Source organism: Dasypus novemcinctus, chromosome 9 (assembly GCF_030445035.2).
Source record: "Dasypus novemcinctus isolate mDasNov1 chromosome 9, mDasNov1.1.hap2, whole genome shotgun sequence".
NCBI classification, from domain to species: Eukaryota; Metazoa; Chordata; class Mammalia; order Cingulata; family Dasypodidae; genus Dasypus; species Dasypus novemcinctus.
In genome coordinates, this window is record NC_080681.1 from 74,324,772 (window position 1) to 74,347,569 (window position 22,798).

At 38.3% G+C, this 22,798-nt stretch overlaps 1 protein-coding gene across 2 annotated transcripts in view; it reads left to right on the forward strand.

Moving 5' to 3' along the window:
- DAB1 (DAB adaptor protein 1) overlaps nucleotides 1–22,798 on the forward strand; it is a 1,209,360-nt gene that overhangs the window by 749,705 nt on the left and 436,857 nt on the right. The window lies entirely within an intron of this gene.

Consider the following 22,798-nt stretch of genomic DNA (forward strand, 5'->3'; position numbering starts at 1 on the left):
TTTCATTGCTTTAAAAGTTTGATATTAGAATGTTTGCAATTGGATCAACAAAGTAGCTATATGTGTGCATAAGTAATTTTAAATCAGTGCCATAGCTAAACTTGTTTCATATAAAAAATTTTGAGATTTCCACTACGGTATAACAATTTTCCTACCTTACATTTCTATAGCCTATGATTAATTTTAATTTCCTACTAAATTTGTAAAGTAGTTAGGGCAGAATTTGTTATCCCTTTTTATAAACAAGGAAATTAATTTCCAAAGATATAGGTACCTTATCAGAGCCAAGAAGTAAAGTAGTGGAACGCAAACAAGAACTCAGAAGTTCTGATTCCAAACTTACTCTTTTTAGCCAAAAATGGTGCAAAAAACACACCATCAACTAAATTATTTGGTGGAGAATTCTCCTCCTAGAAAATTCCCCCCATCTCTGTCTGCCCTGAAGCTCCACATTCAAAGCCAGTGTTCGCTCCCTTTGCCTCTCTCCCCTGAAGGACTTTATTCATAAAATAATAACCAAATAACAAAATTCATACCAAATTCACACTTTGTATGAATTTAAGTCATTGTGGTCTCTCTCCCATAGTCTTTTACATTTTAATCAATATATTCTAGGCGATAATAAAAAGGCTTTGTCCCCTACTTAAAAAAATTTTAATCTGGGATGTGTCTATGAACCTAATGTATACAATGTTTTTTTTGCCACAAGATTTTAAGCTTACTAAAGAATGGGATCCATAACCATCTTGTTGGTTATTCTGCTTCCAGTGGTTGGACACAGAACCTGTTTTATATATTTAACACTAAGTAATTCTAGAATCAATAAAATCAACCTAACAGACACACAAGTCATGTCAAATATGTCACATTTTCATAAACTGGTTTAAAAAAATAGACACTAAATGACACATTCAAAAGGAGTTTCACAGGCCTTAGTAAGACTGGAAAAGAGCCCCTTAAGGCATTTAAATAATCTACCATCTGCCTGAGAAGCACTTACTGAATCAGTTCTAAAAGAGACTAAAATGCTAAAGAAGGGGGTGGGGACCATAGCGGAGGTGAAGGCAACAGGGATCTTGATAAGATGGTTAATCTAGAGATTCTCTGATTTTAGCCACTATTTTAATATAACATTGCATATTATACTGCCACAGAATAATTAGCATATGGACTTATGATTCATGTTATATCATATTACTTACATTTACATATTTCTCTTTTGCAATGTGGGGTTATTTTATTGGGCTCTTAGAGACATGTTATAACACAGTAGGCTGGGAAATTTTCCCTTCTTTGGAATTCAGCAGCACTCTCTGGACTCTAGATCAGATGGGACAAAATGTTTATACAAGACAAGTTGGCATGGTATTGCTAAAGAGGAATCAAATTCTAGACAAAATTTGAGCTAGAGAGGGGTGAATAAACAATTTTATGGAAAAATAAGCCTTAAATTGAGAAGTGGGGAGAGGAATTGCTAGCCAACTTTTGGAGCATAAAATAGGTAAGATTAAGTGATTTAATACTGAAGTCAATAACAAATGTAAGGCCTATTCTTAATGTTATCAGTGTAGTGTGGGGTCGGATACTGGAGAGCATGAAGGAATAGGACAGATCAAACTATAATCCTGAATTGGTTTTAATTTCATACAAATGACACATGGGAATAAATGGAAGTACTCTGCTCCTTGAAGGCAAGTACAATGGCTTAATTAACAATTTGTTCTTTCTATCCTGATCGATGTTCAATAGATATTTATTAAATTATAATCCATCAAAGAAGACAAATCCAGTAAATATTTGTCAAATATAATAACACAGTACTCAAATGTTATTAGTTTCAGATTGGGTTATTTTCAATGTAACCAAGTTGATAGAGGTTTTATTCATGTACCTAGTTTATTGTCTGGTAGAGAAGACTTGTTCATGTCATTACTTAATTGGTTTACATGTTATATTTTATTTACTTTTTCACAAAGAAAAAGATAAAATTAACATCTAAACTCTAGACAAATTTCATAAATGGGTGCATAAAATTGTGACATCAACTAAGAATTTATAATAATTCACATGCACATGCATAACACGCCATGGCTTGGACATTCAGAATGCTGTCTTAACAGACTATTAGGCTCTTGGGAAATTCAGGATTTGTCAAGGTTCCCAGTTATCTGAGCATACCTAATGAATTGTCACCAGGATAACTCAGGGAGGCTGTCTGCAAAGCTTCACATTGACATTTTTATAGGAAAGGTAAATATAATGGGGACTACTTTATAGTTGTATTTTTAGAGAAGAGTTATATTTTAGAGAAGGGTTATATGACCGTATTTCTTACTTATTTTATTTTACATTTTTTGCTTACTAATTTATGATCTATCTCAATCCAGCATGGTTTTGAGGAAATAAGTTGCGTTATATATGGATTTTACTGTGCTAGTTTTTTCATTCAGAGAATATAGAACAAGCTCCCACAGATACCAGAATTATCTTCCTAAAATGTAGATTAGATCTTATCATTTCTCCACTAGGAGCCCCACGATGACTCCTCTCTGTCCACAACCTAAAGGAGTTCTGCCTAGGTGGCCTCTAATGTATGAGAGAGTCCTGATAAGAGATGATGTTGGGGGAGAGGGGAAGGGAGGGGAGAGAACTGAGCAAAGGCGCACAGTGCAGGACCCTGTAAACAAGATTAGAGAGAATGGATTTTATCCTGTAGGCACTGGGGAGCCATTAAATGATTTTAAACAAGGTGTGGTATATAATCAGATGTGGGTTTAACCTTATGTAACCATCATTCAGTACTTTTTCTTGAAAACCTGGGGTCTTATTGACCTTTCTGTAAATAAAGTAAAACCCACAGAAGGAGTAAATCTTCCTCTAAAAACTAATGAAATATTTTGAGACAGTAACAAACTGAGAGCAAGTGTGAATACAAATAAAGGCACAATAATTATATCTCATTAGGCAGTAGTCACATGGTTGTCCATTTCTCTGAACTTTTCAGAATTTTAACAGGGTGACCATTGTCACTGGAAAGGAATTAGTTAGAGAGACCCTCTGAGTAGTGAAGAAGTCTGGTGAGCAAATGGCTAAGGGATGACATTTGTCCTAAGAGACTTACAAGGGCTCCTTCTATGGAAATCTTTTTTATTTTTTTAAATTTATTTCTCTCCCTTTCCCACTCCCCCCCACCCCCCCGGTTGTCTGCTCTCTGTGTCCATTTGCTGTGTGTTCTTCTGTGACTGCTTCTATCCTTATCAGCAGCACCGGGAATCTGTGTTTTCTCTTTTTTTGTTGGCACTATCTTGCTGCATCAGCTAGCTCTCCGTGTGTGCAGCGCCACTCCTGTGCAGGATGCACTTTCTTTAGCGCTGAGCGGCTCTCCTAACGGGGCACACTCCTTGTACATGGGGCTCCCCTATGGCAGGGGACACCCCTGCGTGGCAGGGCACTCCTTGCACTCATCAGCACTGTGCCTGGGCTAGCTCCACATGGTCAAGGAGGTCCTGGGTTTGAACCGTGGACCTCCCATGTGGTAGGCGGATGCCCTATCCATTGGACCAAGTCCGCTTCCCTTGATGGTCACTCTTCCTTCCCACCCACCCATGTGGTTTTATTTTTTTATTTTTTAAAGATTTATTATTATCATTTTTATTTCTTTCCCCTTCACCCCCTTCCCAGTTGTCTGCTCTCTGTGTCCATTCACTGTGTGTTCTTCTGTGTCTGCTTCTATTCTTGTCAGCAGCATGGGAATCTGTGTCTCTTTTTGTTGCGGCATCTTATTGTGTCGGCTCTCCATGTGTGCAGCGCCATGTGTGCAGCCTGGGCAGGCTGGACTTTCTTTTGCGCTGGGTGGTTCTCCTTACAGGGCACGCTCCTTGCACGTGGGGCTCCCCTATGTGGAGCCACCCCTGGGCGGCACGGCACTCCTTGCATATCAGCACTGCACGTAGGCCAGCTCCACACAAGTCAAGGAGGTCCTGGGTTTGAACTGCAGACCTCCCATGTGGTAGGTGGATGCCCTATCCATTGAGCTAAGTCCACTTCCCACCCATGTGGTTTTAAATATATCTCTTGGGTGAGGGGCACATTTAAAGCACTCATAGCACTTCTATATAATAATACTTCTATTACAGTACTTAGGGCACTGTTTGGCAAAATCAACTATTCACTTACCTTTCTTATCATTATTCTGTGAGCTACTTTGGAACAGAACTGATTTTTCATTTCTGTATTGTCTATCAGTGCCTAGCACTGTGTGTCCTTCACATGGGAGGCACTCAAGAAAAATTTTTTATATAAATGAATATATGGATGATGCAAATATGGACTTTATAGAGAGAATATGTCATGGTTACTCAAAGAAATAGATTTCAAGGGATTTTGAAAGCTCCAGTCCCAATGATATTTAAGGATATAATGAATAGACTTATACATGTTTGGGTAATTAAGAATTGACCTGCAGCTGGGAACTGGACTGAATGACTTTCTGAATTCCTCCAATTACAAATGGATTCTCCAAATGTTGTTACTCCTAAGGAAATAATATGCCAGATTCTAGCAATAATCATATAGTCCATTTTATTAGCAAGTATTAATGTAGGTGTTATGGGTTGAAGAGTGTCCCCTCAAAAGATATGTTGAAGTTCTAACCCCCAGAACTGCAGAATGTGAACTTATTTGTAAATAAGTCATTAAAAATGAAATTATTTACATTAAGATGAGGTCATACTAGAAAAGGATGGACCCATAATCCAATATGACTAGTGCCCTCCTAAGAAGGGCAGAAGACACAGACACAAGAGAAGGCCTTGTGACAACAGACACAGACGGAAGTGCTGCATCTAAGAGTCAAGGAATGCCAAGGACTGCCAGCAAACCTTCGGAAGCTAGGAAGAGACAAAGAAAGATTCACCCCTGGGGTTACAGAGGCAGGATGGCCCTACTGTCACCTGGGTCTTGGACTTCTAGCCTCCACAACTATGAGACAATGAATTTCTGCTGTTTTAAGCCACCACAGTTATGATACTTTGCTACGGCAGCTCTAGAAAAATAAGCCAATGAATGAATGGCACATAGATTCTGAGGACAAACTACTGGGGACACAATGAAAAAGAACATGAGTTTTGGAATCAGATGATGTAGGTAGGAATTAATGCTTATTGAATTCATGTCGGAATACTTGGATAGGTAGATGGAAGAGTGATGCATAAACAGATCAAGTTACTTGCCTAAGTTCATAAATTAGGCTCTGGTGAAACAAATACAGATATTTTGATTTTCAAAGCTGTATTGTTCAGTTCCATGAAGAGAAAGAAAAAGGAATGAAGAATTGATTCAAGATACTTAGTTACCATGTTGATAGAAACAGATGTAGTATTTTCTGCTGTGTACACCTAATATGTGAGAAAGCATTGCACTTAAACCACAGCTATTTGAGACTTCTTAAGTGGAAAAGACCTTAATTCTGATATGAGTTGTTTTACTGTATAATATGCATTTTAATGTATTTTTAGGTGAATTCTTAAATGAAGAGATGTTTGATAAGTCATTTAAATATTTGAATACCTGCAACATAATCATAATTAAATCAAGTAAAATGTAATAGTAAATCTCTAAAGTTGAGATTCCCTTCTTGGATTCCTAGGAATTTGAATGGATAAAAATTTTTATCTTACAATTCTTAGTATTTGTTTCATTTATTATGTCACTATCAGTGCAGACTTATACATACTAACTAGTTTAATGACAATGAATGCTGAAGACTTTCACTAAGATAGGAAAAACATACTAGATGATTTTAATTAGAGTGATGTATTTGTACTTAGAGAAGATACCATAGTAGAGGCTGCTATGAGAATTATATAAATAAATGCTATTTCCCTTGCTGTGTGACCTCAGGTTAATAAGACAGCCTTTGCCAATTTCATTGTTCTCTTTTGTGAAGGCAAACAAAAATTTCCTGATTTAATCTCTAAGTTCCTTTCTCAGATTTAAGCTCTAAAAATGTTATGCCTATTTTTTTTTGTAAAATGAGTTCCAATTCAGTACAACTTAATAATGTATTTAAGCACCTGCTGTGGTCCATTCACTCATAATTTCTAATATATCATGATGAATGCCTATGACTCTTCTTCACTGAATGCTTATCCATTTATTCATTTTACACATAGTTATTGAACATCTGTTTTGTGCCCAGCATTAGGAATGTATAGGTAATTCTATTAGTTTCTTAGTGCTGCTGTTACAAATTATTACAAACTTGGTAGTTCAAAACAACAGAAATGTATTCTCTCACAGGTCTGGAGACCAGACATCTAAATCAAAAGTTTTGGCAGGGCCACACTCCCACTGAGGCGCTAGGGGAGCATCAGTCCTTTTCTCTCCAGCCTCTGGTGGTTCCAGGTGTTTCTTGGCTTGTGGTTGCATCACTCCACTTCCTGCCTCTGTGGTCACACTGCTGCTTCTCTTCACTGTGTCTCCCCTGTGTGTTTCTTATAAGTAATGTGCCATTAGATTTACGGCCCACTCAGATAATCCAGGAAGATAGCTCCATCACAAGATCCTGAGTTTAAGTACATTTTCAAAGATTCTTTTTCAAAATAAAGAAGCATTCAAAGTTCCAGGGATTAGTACCTGGACATATATTTTGGGGGGCCACCATTCAAACCACTATAGTGACCAACACATAACCAACAATCAAGCAAACAAAAAACACTCCTCTGTTCTCATGGAGCTGACAGTTTACTGCTGGAAACAGACATAAGCCAATACATAATTATAAAATACACTTTATATATAATTATAAATTCATAGTTATAAATTGTAATTAGGACTATTAGGGGAAATTACAGGGTGCTTTGAGAGATTATAACAAGAGGACCTAATTAAAAATGGGAGTCAGGTCAGACCTCTCTGACGAAGTTACATTTAGACTGATCCTCAATGAGTGAATGAGTGTGTACCTGGGAAGAACTGTTGAAGAGGGGGAGGAGCCTAGTCCAAGAAAACAGAACATTACTTGTCCATGCCTTCAGGTAAGCACTTGTAGAAGTGCACATTGTGGCTAGAGTATGTCAAGTGGGAGGTGAGTAAAGTGATTTGAGTTTGTGTTCAGATCATCAAGGGCCTTGGAAGCTTTTATCAAATTTTGGAAACCTAATACAATGAGAAATCATTGATATTTTTTGAGATTTCGAATTTTGTTTTTAAAGTATTACTCTGGCTAATATTTGGAGCACATGGTGTAGGGAAGCAAGAGTAAAAACAAGGGTAAAGGCGACTCTAGTCAAGAGATGGCTATGACTTTTTCAAAGGGATGGCAGGGGAAATGATGTAAGTGGATGGGTTTGAGTTCCATGTTGGAGGTAGAATTAGCATGTCTTGGGAAATGAGTGGCTATAAGAAATGAGGCAGAGAGAAGCTTCAAGAATGGTGTAGTGGATTGGATGGTGCCCCCCGCCCCCCAAAAAAATATATATATATATCCACCTGGAACCTACAAATCTGACTATTTGGAAAAAGGTTCTTTGCAGATGCAATTAAGTGAAGGATCTCAAGATAAGCTCATCCTGGATTAACCAAGTGGTCCTAAATCCAATGACATGTACCTCCTAAAAAACAGATGAGTAGAAGAAGGAAAACATAGAGAAGTTGTCCATGTGAAGATGGAGACAGAGATTGGAGTTATGCAGCTAAAAAGCAAGGAATGCCAAGGGTTTCCAGTAGCCAGCACCAGAACCTAGGAGACAGAGACAGAACAGATTCTCCTATTGAGTCTCCAAATGAACCAGTGCTGTCAATACCTTGATTTCAGACTTTTGGCTTCCAGAACTGTGAAGAAAATAAATTTCTGAAGTTCAAAGTCACCATGTTTGTGCTATTATGGTATGGCAGCCCTAGGAATCTAATACAGATGGCTTCCAGTCTATTTGGTGGAGGGGGAAGGGGCAGGCAGTGAACAAATGATCATGATAGAGGCATCTGTACTTGATTAAGTAATATAAGAGAGAGTAAGTGGTCGCGTCTGGAACAAGGTTAGGATGGGGTGGGTAGAATGCCAAAGAAGCCACAAAGAATGTTAGTTAAGTAAAATGGTAGGGAAGGGCATTTCATGTAGAGGTAGAGGGAACAGCACAAGAAAAAAACACCCAGAGCTATGAAAGTGATGATGTGTTCATGGAGCAAAGAGGACCCTTTGAAGAGAAATATCCAAGTGAATGCGTTCCCAGCAATATCTCTTTTTAAAAGCTGTTTTTTATGATCCTTTGGTCATAGCAATATCTTAATCCTTTTTATGACCTGGGCTTCCTGATACAAACTCATCTGAGCTTGGTATATCCATCTCAGATCATACCACTCAACCAGGAACTACAGACCCATACACCCCTAAACTGTGTAAACATTATGAATGGGTTAATCCTGATACAGAAGATTACCAATGACTAAGCATTCACTTTTAGATTTGGCAGGATACGTTAAATTTTCCCTGGAAACAAGGTTATCCTTATAAAAATGTTGTCATCATTATATGCTCATAATTGCTTTGTTTAATTTTTATTTATAAATGAATCCCCAAGATTGCAGTCCCTTCTCTACTCAGGGTTCATAAGTAGTGGTGATTGGGTAGGGGTGTGATGCGGTAGGGAGTATGGGTGGAGTGGAAAAAAATATCTGAAGGAAGGAGAGTTGGATATATTCATGGACCTTTCTTCTGCTATCAGAATAATGTATCTACTACAAAAACTTGATCCTATCTCTCAAATGTTCAAAACTACATTAGCAGCTTTCAAACTAGTGCCCAGAGACATATGTGGCAAATGACAATCCCTGGGACAGCATCATTCTCTGGGTAATACCTAGGGTTATTGACACTCCTGGTGTGCAAGCTGTATCTAGGCCCCCATTTCCCACTCATTCAAGAAAACACATAAAAATGCAAAAAAGTAAGAGTGACATGTTGATAGGTAAAACCTTGTCTCTGTATCTGCTATGCCACTCAAGAAAATGTTTACAAATGTGGGGACTTTTATGACCAGTGTCTTAGTTTGCCAGGCTGCTGTGACAAATACCACATAATTAGTTGGCTTCACAAGAGGAATTTACTAGCTCACAGTTTTGAAACTAGAAGAAATCCAAAATCAAGACATCAGCATGGTAATTCTTTCTCCCCGATTACTGTAGTGTTCTGGTGCTGGCTACTGGCAATCCTTGGGCTTTGTTGGCTTGTATCTCTGCTCCCATCACATGGTCATGTCTTCTCCTTTTTGGCTTCTCTGATACCTGGGTCCTCTCTTTATGAGGCCTCCAAGTACCTGGATTAAGGCCCACCCTAGTTAAGTTCACCACCCCTTAACCAAAAGGTCTTGTTTACAAGGTGTTCACACTTCCAGGGATGGGGATTAAGATTAAGAACATATATAGTTGTAAAATTTCCATGTTTTTAAATGTACTGATATCTGACTTAAGTCCCAGCATGTGGTCTATTCTGGAGAAAGATCTATGAGCACTTGAGAAGAATGCATATCCTGTTATTTTGGGGTGTAGTCCTCTATAAATATCTTTTTAGACAGATCTGGTTCATTTATCATCTTATTCAAGCTTTTAGTTTTCTTATTTATCCTCTGTCCAGATGTTCTATCTAATGCTGAGAGTGATGTGTTGAAGTCTACAACTATTATTGTAGATATATCTATTTTGCATTTAAAATCTACTTTATCCCGTATTATTATTGCTACTCCAGCTCTTTTTTGATTATTATTTTCTTGGAATATCTTTTTCAAACCTTTCACTTTCAGCCGATTGTGTCCTTGAATCTAAGTTGAGTCTCTTGTTGATAACAAATAAATGTCTCATGATTTTTTATCCATTCTGTCAGTCTATGTCTTTTAATTGGGGAGTTCAATTCCTTAACATTCAGTGTTATTACTGTAAAGGCATTACTTATTTCGTACATTTTATCTCTTGAATTTCTGTTATCATATCTTACTATTCTCTTTCAACTCTTTTAGTTTTTCTTAATTATATTCTTCATTCCTACACTCTTTTCCAGGCCTATTGCCCTTGTCTTTTCCTTTCAGGCTTTAACACACTCTTTAATATTCAATAATATTGTAGATCCAGTCTCTTAGTAACAAACGCTCAGTTTTTTGTTTGTGAAGACAAACACTCATTTCTGAAGGATAGTTTTATCAGACAAACTATCTGGCAAAGATAACTTGGCTGGCAGTTTTTCTCTTTCAGTACTTCAAATATATCATACCACCGCCCTTCATGGTTTCTGATGAGAGATCAGCACTTAGACTTATTGAAGCTCTCTTCTAAGTAGTACATTGCTTTTCTCTTGCTACTTTCAGAATTCTCTTTTCTTTGGCTTTTGTCATTATGAATAGATTCTCAGAGTAGGTCTATTTGGATTTATTCTTTTTGGGGTATGCTGTCCTTCTTGAATATTGGTATTAATGTATTTCACAAGGGTTGGAAAATTTTCAATCAGTATTTCCTCTAATATTCTTTCTCCCCCTTTTTTATTCTCTTCTTTTTCTGGGACACTTATTAAAATTATGGTTGTGTTTCATGTTGTCATTAATTCCCTGAGACTCTGTTCAAATTTTTCCTTTCTTTTCTCTTTCTTTCTTCTCTATTTTCAAGTTCAGATGCTCTGTCTTCTAATTCACTAATTCTATCCTCACCTAATTCAAATCTGCTGTTATATGCCTTTAATGCATTTTAAATCTTATCTATTGTGTCTTTCATTTCCATAAGCTCTGTTACTTTTTTCAAATTGTTCATTATGCTCACACAGTGTAATCTTAATATCCTTTTCCTTTCAGTCGTATTTTCCTTCACATCCTTAAACTGATTAAGGAGGTTTGTGTGAACATCATTAATTAGTTTCTTAAATCTTGTGTCTCATCTGGATTCTTGGTTTGTTCCTCTGACTGGGCCATATCATTCTGTTTCTTTGTATAGTTTACTTTTTGTTGATACCTAGGCATCTGATTGTGTTGGTGATTTTTCTCTGATCAATTTCTCCCTATTGCCTAGTGGTTTTATTTCACAGCTCTTCTTTTATTTTTGGTTAAAGTTTGTTTCTAAAGTTTTAAGATTGCCCTTTATAAGTTATCAAAACAGGGACAGGGAGCCACTAATGGGGCATAGACCAGATTTATGGTGCCTGGGAAAGAAAGGGAGAAGGCTATCCTCCTTCACTTTCCTGGCTGCCTAGCAGATGGTGCTCCTTGTCAAATCCTTCCATGGAGATGAATCCTTCAATTTATGGTGTTTACATTTACTGAAGAGAAACCACACTCAGCCCTCAGTTGCACCTTCCCTCTTACAAGGGAGGAATTTGTCCTTTCCCTTCTCCTTTGCCTGCTCACCTTAGGCTTCACCTAGTCTGTCCCCCCTGGAGTGTGGGATTGGCAGCATTCCTAGCGGTGGGGGTATCAACTCATGGTTATCCCTTTCCCTTTTGCCTCTTTGTCTCTCTGTTTCCAAGTTCCTCCTAGACAATGCCTGCAGCACTCTCCTGGTGTGCAGGTACCCCAAAGCAGCTCCCTTGGACACTCTCTATACCCTCACCCCCATCTTGCAATAGAGCTGTGCCCTGCCTGAGCTACTCTGATGCCATCTGGGGTCATTCTCCCAAATCTGATGCTCTTAATCACTATTCATGTTTAATTCTATTTTTATAAACATATAATTGTACTGCTAATTGGGGCATATATAGGAGAGATTTTATACTTCTAATTACCTTGACGATATCCATTGGAGAACAGCAATGGCTAACAGCACCTTCTGACTATGTCTTATCTTTCTAGGGCACAAGAAGGTAAACAGAGCTGTAGAGAATTAAGTTAGCATCCTTTGACAACATCATTCCCCAAACCACATACCTCTCTGGCTTTATTTCTTCCTTTCTCCCTCCTTTCTTTCCTTCTTTCCTTCTTCCCTCCTCCTTTCCATCCTTCTCTCCTGTTCTCTCCCTCTTATTCTCTCTTTCCCTTCATTCTCTCCCTCTCTTCCTTTTTCTTTCACTGTCATCCTCTCTCCTTTCTTTTTTTTACAACCCTCAGCTAGACTGTGGTCTAAACATTCCTAATTGTAAGGCATTTCCATTTCTTTGTAAGGCTCTCTTCATATGATTTCTATTGATGACTTTTCAATAGTAGAATTACAGTCTGGAATGTTAGTACAGTGGCAGATGTTGCATCCAGCACTTTCTCTGCCGATTGTAAGGATCTTAGCATCTATTCTAAGAGATTACAACCTCAGTAGGGAATCTAGATATATGAAAAATGGTTTTAACACATGTCAGAGATCAAGGTTATAACTAGGTACAACATATAAAGGAAGCAAAGAAGAGAGAATGACTGGGGGTGGATTGTGAGTTTCATTTAAATTAGATTTTGCAGATTGGGAAGGATTTCAAAAAATGGAAAATGGGGAAGGAATCCTGGAGGAGGAAATGGCATGAACAAAAGAATAGAGGCAAATAAGTAGAAGATGTGATGAGGAAATGATTCATCATCTAGTGTGGTTAGATCCAGGGCACATGTAAGTAGACTGCTGCAAGAAGATTACAGGGTTTATTGGGGGAAACATAGGACAATAATCTAGATGTTTTTACTTTATTTTCTAAAGGAAGCTTCTGATCTGCAGGAAATTCCAGTGCCATATTTTGTTCCCCTCCTTTGCTCCCATCATTGTCATTGTCATCCTAATCACCATCATTAAACCTTATACTTGTGTGGCCTTTTACAATTTTTCATTCAAAACTTCATTACATCTTTATAACATCTTTGTCAATTTGATGTCGTGTTTTGATCAAGAGTAACAAAAAACTCATCTCATGCTGGTTTAAACAAAAAAAGGATATTTTGGCTTATATAGTGCAAAGGTAAGCTGGCTTTAGTCAAGACTTGATCCAGTGGCTCAGAGATGTGACAAAGGATGTAATTCCTTTCAGTTTCTCTGCTTTGATCACCTTAGGGCCAGTTTTACCCTAAGGCCTATTTCTTGTAAGAGACAGAGTTATTGCTTCCTGGGCTACATGCTCCTCACGCTCATCCTCATGGGAAAAGAAGAGGGCATTTTCGTCTCAGTATTTCCCATAGAAGTGTTGAGACTCAATCTGGTTGGACAAGTTAACTTCTCTGCCCAGTCCCAAATCAGTCACTCTGGCCAGGAGGCTAGAATGTGTTGACTGGCTTAGCTGAGGTCATCTACTCCAACTCAGGGATGAGGATCAAGTCAGCTTCTGAGAAATCACATAATTCTCCAGATGGCAATTGGGGTTTTCAGAAAGGGGGAGATGAAAGGGAGAGTGGGATGAATTTAAAGAAGGAACTATAGAAATATAGGTACTTTTATTTTTGTTTTACAGCTGAGGAAATGGAAGCTTATAGTACTGTCAGTTGTATAAAGATAAAATAGTTCTTCTCTAAGATGCTCATATATGTGGAAAAAAAAGAAAAAAATTTACTGTATATGTTTTTATGGGAATCCAGGTGCTGAAGGGTTGTTAAATGTCACCCCTGGCGGCGGACTTGGCCCAGTGGTTAGGGCGTCTGTCTACCACATGGGAGGTCCGCGGTTCAAACTCTGGACCTCCTCGACCAGTGTGGAGCTGGCCCATGCGCAGTGCTGATGCGCGCAAGGAGTGCCGTGCCACGCAGGGGTGTCCCCCACGTAGGGAAGCCCCACGCAAGGAGTGCGCCCGGAAGGAGAGCCGCCCAGCGCGAAAGAGAGTGCAGCCTGCCCAGGAATGGCGCCGCCCACACTTCTCCTGCCGACGACGACGACAACAGAAGCAGACAAAGAAACAAGATGCAGCAAAATAGACACAGAGAACAGAAACAGACAACCATGGGAGGGGGGGATTAAATAAATAAATAAATCTTTAAAAAAAAAAGTCACCCCTGGATAGACAGGACAGACAAATGTCATAGGCTGTGACTTGGGCAAATAATTTAAATTCTCAGCTTCCATTTTCTTCATGGAAAACAGAAATAATATGGGTCTTACATCATAAGGTGGTTGAGAGGCTTAAATGAAACATTCATAAATATAGGTGACCAAATGCTTTTCCATTCAATGTGTGTTTAATCCTCACATCAAGCCAGTGAGGTAGGTGAGGGTCCCACTATTTATACCACCTAAGAGATGAAGTTACTAACACCTCATATGGTTATACAGTCGTAGTAAATAACAAAGCAGGCCTAAAACCAAAGTCTTCTGATTCCAAGCCTTATATACTCTCTTTCTACTGCACAGTGCTGCCTCTTAATGAGATCCCCAGCTCTCTGTATTTCTGTGCTGCAGTTAATAGGATCTACACTGAGTGAACTATACATGCAAATCGTTGTTAGCATGAAAACGGGTAATTATTATTTTTTTACATTTGCATCATCATAGATGATCTTTGTGTTAGACATTCTTTGGCAATAAATGACTGATTGAACTAAAGGGCTGCAGTTCATTCCGACGGTCATTAATTCTAAATATGAAATTCATTTCCTGTCACTCATGTTGCTTAAACAATGCAAAGCAGAGAGTGACTATAGAGCAATCTTCAACTGCAAGGCTGGGAAGGAAGCTGGAATTCACCTAGCCCAACCTTTCAATTTACAGATGAGGGAAATGAGTCCTCAAATGGAGCAGGTCATACTATTAATTAATGGCAAAACTGGAGCTAGAACCCATTTTCTTTACTTCTCTGTCAGAATCCTGCCATTAAACCATGAATGTTGTTTATCTGACTTCTATTTGGATAGAAAATTCCTGGTTATTTAAAACATATTGAGGGCACAGGAGAGAGAGAGACACTTAATGTGCTAAATGTTGCAAAATGAAAATATGTTAAGAATCCTTCACAAATTCTCTTGTGCTGTATTGATTTTATCTTGATTATTTCCACAATGCATTTGTTGGGGGAAGGGGGTCTCTATGTGTATTGAATGGTCTCATTCGAGTCCTGCTGATGTAAAGGTATGAACTAAAAATATTTTACATTAAAACAGAGCAAATTGCTTATGGTAACCATTGCATAATGAAGGAACACAATGAAGAATTACAGTTCAAATTACTTATCAGGTCTCTTCCATTTTCTAAGTTTTTAAAGTAGAAAATTACACAGTATAATTACAGTAAGTTAATTTGCATTCATATTACAATTCAATGAGCAATTACATTCTTTTTATTTAAAAAATATTTTATAAGGAATGATTTGCATCAGTATGTTTTGAGGAAAGAGTGATGACTTTTTCCTCGTGAGTTTTTCATATGAGTTCAACTGTGCAGCCTATATCTTGCAGATAGAGTTGTGGTTTCTTCATTGGTTTGTCAGACAGGGAAGAAAAGAACCACTTGAAAGTGTGACTATGGTTTAAGAGCTTTTGGAGAAGAACTCTTCAAGGAATGATAGAGTATCAGGATTTAGAAGGAGTTGAACTTAAAAGATCTTAATGCCCAAGGCCCATTCCTCCCATTCACTTCTACCATCTGAAACTTGAATTTCTCTATTGCAGTCTTGACAAGCCATCATCCAACCTATGTTGGATTAAGTCCAGTGCCAGGATAAACTTTTACCTTCTAATGACACCCACTGCATCTCTGGACAATGCTTTCATTTTATGGGTGCTGCTTCCATTTTGGACTAACCATTATTGCATTAAGTAATTTAAAGGATATTTTCCCTCCCGACATTCATTGCTTGCCCACGTAATATATGACATAGAGCATTTTGAAAATTTTCTGAATTTAATATTTTATTCAAGGCTTTTACTATTAGTTAAAAGATCCATGTTGGGCCGTAACAGAGTGGTGCCTAAAAGGATTGTGGGGACTGGTTGGCTATACCACATTCTCTGTGCCTGCTCTTTTTTTTTTAAAGATTTATTTTTTTATTTTTTATTTATTTCTCTCCCCTCCCCCCGCCCCCCTCCCCCCCCCACCATGTCCATTCACTGTGTGTTCTTCTGTGACCACTTCTATCCTTATCAGCAGCACCGGGAATCTGGGTTTCTTTTTGTTGCATCATCTTGTTGTGTCAGCTCTCCGTGTGTGGCACCATTCTTGGGCAGGCTGCACTTTCTTTTGTGCTGGGCGGCTCTCCTTACAGGGTGCACTCATTGCATGTGGGACTCACCTGTGTGGCACAGCACTCCTTGCGCGCATCAGCACTGCGCATGGCATGGGCCAGCTCCAAACGGGTCAAGGAGGCCTGGGGTTTGAACTGCGGACCTCCCATGTGGTAGGCGGATGCCCTATCCTTTGGGCCAGGTCTACTTCCCTGTGCTTGCTCTTTAAAAAGAAAAAAAATTGAGGTAAAATAGACATACTGAAATTCACAGACCTTATGAGTACAATTTGATCAATTTTGACAAAGATATAAACCTATGTAACCAACATTACATTAAAGATGTAGTGCATTCCATTATCCTAGAAAATTCCCCATGCCTCTTTCCAGGTAATCCCCTTCCACAGAGTCAAAAGCTGCTCTGAATTTTTTCATCATAGGTTAATTTTGTCTGTTCTTGAACTTCATATAGGTAGTATCATACTATCCTCTTTTGGGTCTGACTTCTTTCACTCAAATTGTTTTTAAATTTTGTATCAGTAGTGACATTGTTTCTTGCTTAGCAATTAGCATTCCATTATAGGAGCATTCTATTATTTGTTTATCTATTCAACTATGGCTAATCATTTGAGTTCATTCCAATTTGGCATAATTTTTATAAATAAATCTGTTTTCAACTTTCTGACCCAAGTCTTGTGTTTGTGTATGTATATTTTATTTCTCTTGGGTAAATACCTATGTGTGAAATACCAAAGGGTGGGTCTAAGAGTAGGTGTGTGTTTAATTTTATAAGAAAAGCAATTTTCCAAAGTGCTTATACCCTTTTACACTCTCAGCAGCAGCATTTGAGAGCTCCAAATTCTCACAAATATTTAATGCTGCCAGACTTTTAAATTTTAGCTGTTTTAGTGGGTGCCAAGTTGCATCTCAATGTAGCTTAATATGCACTGTACATTGTAATGTGCATTATGACCACTGATGTTAAGTACCTTCCCATGTGCTTATTGATCATTCATATGTCTCCATTTATAAAGTATTTGGTCCATATTAATTAGATTATTTGTCTTTTTATTACTGATTAGTAATACAGATTCAAGTCCTTTTTCATATATATGCATTATAAGTATTTTCTTCAGGATTGTTGTTTAATTTTCATTTTCTTAATGTCCTTTGATCAGTATAATTTTTTTAAAAAATATTTATTTATTTATTTCTCTCCCCTCCCCCCCCCCCCCCCCCAGTTGTCTGTGCTCTGTGTCCATTCGCTGTGTGTTCTTCTGTGACCGCTTCTATCCTTATCAGTGGCACTGGGAATCTGTTTCTTTTTGTTGTGTCATCTTGTTGTGTCAGCTCTCTGGGTGTGTGGTGCCATTCCTGGGCAGGCTGTACTTTCTTTCAGACTGGGAGGCTCTCCTTACAGGGCGCACTCCTTGCGCATGGGGCTCCCCTACGTGGGAGACACCCCTGTGTGGCATGGCACTCCTTGCGTGCATCAGCACTGTGCTTGGCCAGCTCCACACGGGCCAAGGAGGCCTGGGGTTTGAACCACGGACCTGCCATATGGTAGGTGGATGCCCTGTCCATTGGGCCAAGTCCGCTTCCCTCAGCATAATTTTTTAAATCTTTTTTTATACTCAATGATTTTTGTCCAATCTAAGAAATTTGTGCAAACTCACAAGTCATGATGATACTCTCCAGTGTTCTCTAGAACACTGTATTAGATATTCTATTTTGTATTAGATATTCTATTTTGTTCTAAATATGGTGTGAAGAAAGGGTTGAAATTAACTTTTTCCATACATTTTATCCAGTTGTTCCAGGACCATTTTTTTAAAACTGTCCTCAATAATTTGCATTGGCACCTTTGTAAAAAATAAAATAAAATAAAAAAATCAATTGAGTGTATATGTGCAGGTCTATTTTTGGGTTCTCTATTCTGTTTCATTGATCAATTGGTCAATACATTAATGCCTGTATCATACAGTTTTGATTACTGTAACTTTATAGGAAGCCTTGATATCAGGTAGTATAAATCCTTTAGCTTCCCTCATCCTTTTCAGAATTATTTTGGTTATTCTATGTCCTTTACATTTCCATATACTTTAGAATTAACTCATCAATTTATTGAAAATTGTGTTGGGATTGTGCCAAATGTATAGTGAGAGAGAATGGATATCCTAGCAATACTGAATTTTCCAAACCATGAACATGGTATACTTCTATATATTTTGGATCATCTTTAATTTTTCTCAGCAAAATGTTATAGTTTTTAGTGCAGAAATCTTGCAGAGTTTCATTCGATTATTCCTAAGTATTTTATGTTATGCTATTGCAAATGGTATTTTAAAATTTTGTTTTCCAACAGTCTAACTAACTATGTAACTTTGGATAAAATATCTAATCTTTCTGAGTTTATTTCTAATCTATAAAATGGGAGTGTAGCTCCTTGATGTTCTTCATAGAACTAGGCCAAGTATAAATATATATAAACATCTTGCTGGAGTGCTTAAGTACTAAATTAGTTAATATATAGGAAATGTATAATACAATGCCTGCTGTATTTGGCAGAAGTTTTTGACGGAAAATGACAAAAACCCTAACCAAACTGGTTTAAGTAAAAGGGAATAAATTGGCTCCTATAACTGAAAAACCCAGTGGGTGTTGAGTAGTTGGCTTCAGGCATGGCTAGACCAAAGTCCTTGAACAATGTCATCATAAATCTCTATTTTCTCATCTTTCAGTCCTCTTTTCTTCTTGGTTAGCTCCATTCTCCAAATTCTTTCTTCATGGAATGAATTCCTACAACTATAAGCTTAACATCTTTCCAGTTTCAAGTCCAGTGGAAAAGAGAAAACATTATTTCCATCACCCACTTGACTATCTCTGAACTGTGGCCAAGAGAAAATGTTGCACTGAGTTACCTATCCATCCATGGAGATGGGGACAGAGTCAGCTCCACCAAAACTAAATGGGAAAAAATATTGAGTGGGGAATGATTCCCCAAGGAAATCTGGGTGTTGTTTTCAGAAGCAGGAATGGGTGCCACAGAGGCAAAGAGCAAGCCTCTGCCAGAATTTTAAGAGTAGCCACAAACTAAATGGTAGCTCTGTCCTACCCTGTGCTGATTCTTACCTGTTTCTGATGTTCCCTAGGCATTAGAAACTCAGTTATGTTTTTGATATCTTTTACTATTCATATTTTCAAGCACTAATACCACCTTAAGCTCCACTTTATGAGTGAAAAAAATTGAGTGTTTGTATTGGGATAAAAGAGGCCTTTGACAATCATTTTAGCTTTCTACTTTGTTTTTACTGTGCACTTAGCTAAAAAGAGCAGATTGGTGGCATAAATACTATTGCATTGTTGCTGCTCTCTTCCACCCCCTCCTTGGGAAACAAAAAAAGAGTGCTATTTAAAGCAACTGCAAACCAGAGTCAAGTTTAGTAATATAGCCATGCAACTTTTCCCTGGATTAAAGCAAGGCCAGTAACATGAAAGAAAAGAACTTCTGTTTTGATAAAGCTACATAGAAATATTTTTCATAGGCTTTTTAATCTCAGAAGAAAAACAGAAAAATTTTTGTCCAGTCCCTACCAAGTATCTCAAATATGATTACTTGAAAATATGCAGAATGTTTGTCCTTTATCCTGTTTTGTTTTTTTAATAAAGTGATCCCTTTAATTTTTATGCTAAATTCCAATCTTCTGAATATGGCAAACAAGACCTTTTACAGTTTTTTTCTTGCTCCTTTTCTACATTCAGTTATGCCCCACCTTCCACCCCTAGTGGAAACTCTCCATGCCTTTGCACTTTCTCCTTTCTTCCCCTGGAGCGCCCTTCCCTGTCTCTCCTGGTTACCCAGTTATCTTTAAGATGATATCGCCACTTTGTGAATCCTTCTTAACAGCCCCATCCTGGGTTAGATGCCCCTCTTTGATGCTCCCATGGCATCCTCTACTCGTCCCTGCTATGTCATTTATCACAATGCAATGTGATGATGTGTTTCATCTGGCTGAGAGTTCTTGGAGGTCAATTTTTTTCTCTTTCTCTCTCTGCTCATGCCTAACATTGTGCCTGGCACAGAGTGTGCAATAAGTAAACATTTGTTGAATGAAAGAATAAAATTTCTTCTCAAACTACAAAATCTAAGTGTGAACATTAATATGAATGACAGGGGGTAATGAAAGGCTTACATACATTTGGTATTAATCTTTGAATTTTTGTGCATTCTTATGTGGTGGTATACTTTGAGCACATGAGATCTTTTATGAATGCCAACAGGAGTGTTCCTATTGGACATGATTAACAGTTGTATTAATTTGAGAGCTTTATATGTATAGAAACACTAGTATATTCTTGGCATATGTAAGCACTACAAACTATTAAATAGTGATTATGCAATAATTTGTTTGAAAACCACAAAGCTTACAGCACAAAATCATTATATTATACACCATCCAAATAAGAGGCATATTTGGAACATTGCAGGAATAAATGGAATTTTAAATAATATATCATGCATAAAATGGGCTTTTTTGGTTTCCCTTCTTCGGAGGAGTAGTTATTTAGTAGGATTTATGATTTTCAACGTTTGGTTTAGCTTTCAACCATGTGTCGGTCTTAAACAGCACTTAAATAAGCTGTCCTTTTGAGTATCCTGAGAATCATGTTCATAGAGATGAATTGCATCAAGTTCAATAAATCTCTTTTTTGCCCACCTGCATACTATTCATGCCTATGTATTCAATTGCCTTTGAGCTCTTTGAAGACAGATCTGTATCTGATTTATCATTATTATTCCCAATGCCTAGCACAGTGCCTGACACATGGAATGTTCTCCATAAATACTTGCTGAATTAAGATTTATTCTGGGAAGAGAAATGATGTTGACTAGGCAAAATATTCAGTGCCAGACATGCCCAACATGTCTCATTTAAGGCTTATAGCAAATTCATGAAGCAGGTATTATCACCCCATTGTTTAGTTGACAGGTTTAAAGTTCAGAGAGGTAAGTAACTTGTCAAAGATGACACAGGCCCATCAGATTTCAAGTCCCTGCTCTAACCAGTAAGAGTACTTCCCTCGTGTCCTGACAGTTAAAATGAGTTAATATATGAGACCAGTGCCTGGAATATAATAGGAAATATATGCATGTTTGCTTTTGTTCATCTTATTACCTTGCTGTTTCTCAAAGTAGATGATAAAGAAATATTTATTGTTTCTTTTTATGCCTCATTTAATACAAATGACATTGTTCCCAGAAACATGAAGAACAAAAGAGAAACCACCCTAAATTTTAGATGAGTAGCTTCTTGATATGCTTAGCATAATAATTTAAAATACTACTTTAAGATTTGGTTTCGTTTCTCCCAGGCCATCAGACCCTTGCTGGGCAGCTTATGCCCACTGAATCTATATACTTATGCTTTCTTCCAGCCTGGAGAGGGGAACAGCTGGGTTTCATGGGAATTTGCCCAGTTTCCACAGTGACCTTGTCCATTGCTGAATAGAGATTGTTTCACTTGATCCTCTTCCCTTTCTACTCCTCAGCAAACTCAGTGTCCTGCAATCCCTTCAAAGTCAGTAATCATGTCAATCCAACTGAGGACCAGGTGGAAGGCAGAAGGAGACAACTCTCACATGCAGGGCTTTAGAATGCATGTAAATGATTTTTGATGTACCATGGGTGCCCTCAAAGCATGGAGAAAGTTTAGAGTGTTTCCTAATAGGGTCAATGAAAAGTTAGATCTATGTTCCATTGCCCAAGTTTTGACACTTTTCCCAGCTACCTGAAGTCTGTTAACAGTTTCTACACCCCGCTTCCCCCGCCGCTCCATTTCAGCGGTCTTCTCTGATTTGTCCATGTCTCCAATTTTCTCTGTATTGAGTTCAGGCTCCCAAGGTCTGTCTTTACAGATAAGGAAACTGAAGAGCCTAGCAAGCCTAACCTTCATACTAAATAAATCTGAAGTGTTAGGCACGAACTCTTCCCACTCTCTAGAACTTTGGAAAGGTTTGAGAGACTTGAACCAGCTTCCCTGATCCCCACCATTTGTTAGTCACACCCAGAAGTAGGTTGGAGCTGGGTAATTTCAGGGGTGGGAGCCCCCCTCCACCTTGATGGGAGTTTCCTCTGATCAGCTAACTCTTCTTCCAAAATTGTATCCTGCCAATGACCTCCCCAATTTTTCTTTTCTCTATGTAAATTGCTATCTTTTCAGGAGGTGCATGTCAGCCTCCCTATGCATGGGCCTCCATTTGTACAGAAGCTGTTATTACGGAATAAGTCTAATGGGTCGTGAATTTTGTGGAGAAAGAGAGGGTCTCTCAATGACTTTGTATGTACCAGTCATGGACCTACTGGCTCCACAAGGAGTGCATTAGGCTAAATATTTTTAGCCCATTGACTCTGGAGGTAATAGCCCTAAATGCCTCATTAAATTTTCATGGGCGAGCGACAGAAGCAACTAGGAAAAACAAAAATCAAATTCACCACATTAGCCTTTCAGCTTTATTATTACACAGCTGGAGGACAGGAGTGTAGCCCCTAGAAAGAATAAAAATACACTTTTAAGGCCTGCACCTTTTCCATCCTCACGTCCTGCTCCAACCAGGCAGGGCTTAGGTTTAGAGTCCCGGCTCTCCTCAGCCCCTTTCCTCTAGCCGTCCCCCTGACCCCCCACTCCCCGTATTCTGGCCTCTGGAGACAGGAATGGA